The sequence below is a fragment of the Aotus nancymaae genome, unplaced genomic scaffold (genome assembly GCF_030222135.1).
Source record: "Aotus nancymaae isolate 86718 unplaced genomic scaffold, 86718_ANA_hifiasm-v0.15.2.pri h1tg000131l, whole genome shotgun sequence".
NCBI classification, from domain to species: domain Eukaryota; kingdom Metazoa; phylum Chordata; class Mammalia; order Primates; family Aotidae; genus Aotus; species Aotus nancymaae.
In genome coordinates, this window is record NW_026988546.1 from 11,146,571 (window position 1) to 11,147,146 (window position 576).

The following is a 576-nucleotide window of genomic DNA, read 5'->3' on the forward strand; positions in this document are numbered from 1 at the left end:
TGGTTTTACTGAGGTTTTCTTCTAGGGTTTTTATGGTGTTAGGTCTTAAGTTTAAGTCTTTTATCCATCTGGAGTTAATTTTAGTGTAAGGTGTCAGGAAGGGGTTCAGTTTCTGCTTTCTGCACATGGCTAGCCAGTTTCCCCAACACCATTTATTAAACAGGGACTCCTTTCCCCATTGCTTGTTTTTGCCAGGTTTGTCAAAGATCAGATGGTTGTAGATGTGTGGTGTTGCCTCCAAGGCCTCCATTCTGCGGTGCTCTACACGTTCAGAGAAACTTCTCTAGTAACAAACTATAGAAATGATCCCTGAAAGTATAGTCTTTCTTCCTCAGATTTTAAAGTGCTTTTACCCTAACTGACATTAGTTTATAAAACATGCCAATGTTCTTATAAAAGAGTAGTAATTTTTCTTCTTCATATTTTTCAACCTGAAAACAGAAAAGTGAAGAGAGTTCCTTGAAATTTCACAGCAAATTATTGGCAAAGGCAGAAGTGGAAAAACCATCCAAAAAACATACAAATTCCTCTCCACCAGATCACATTGCTTACCAACTCTTAATAGCATCATTGAAA

The 576-nt window shown here is 37.3% G+C and overlaps 1 pseudogene; it reads right to left on the reverse strand.

Annotated features, from left to right (window-relative positions):
- Positions 1-207: 207 nt before the first annotated feature.
- LOC135272807 (small nucleolar RNA U3) lies at positions 208-325 on the reverse strand (annotated as a pseudogene).
- Positions 326-576: the final 251 nt, after the last annotated feature.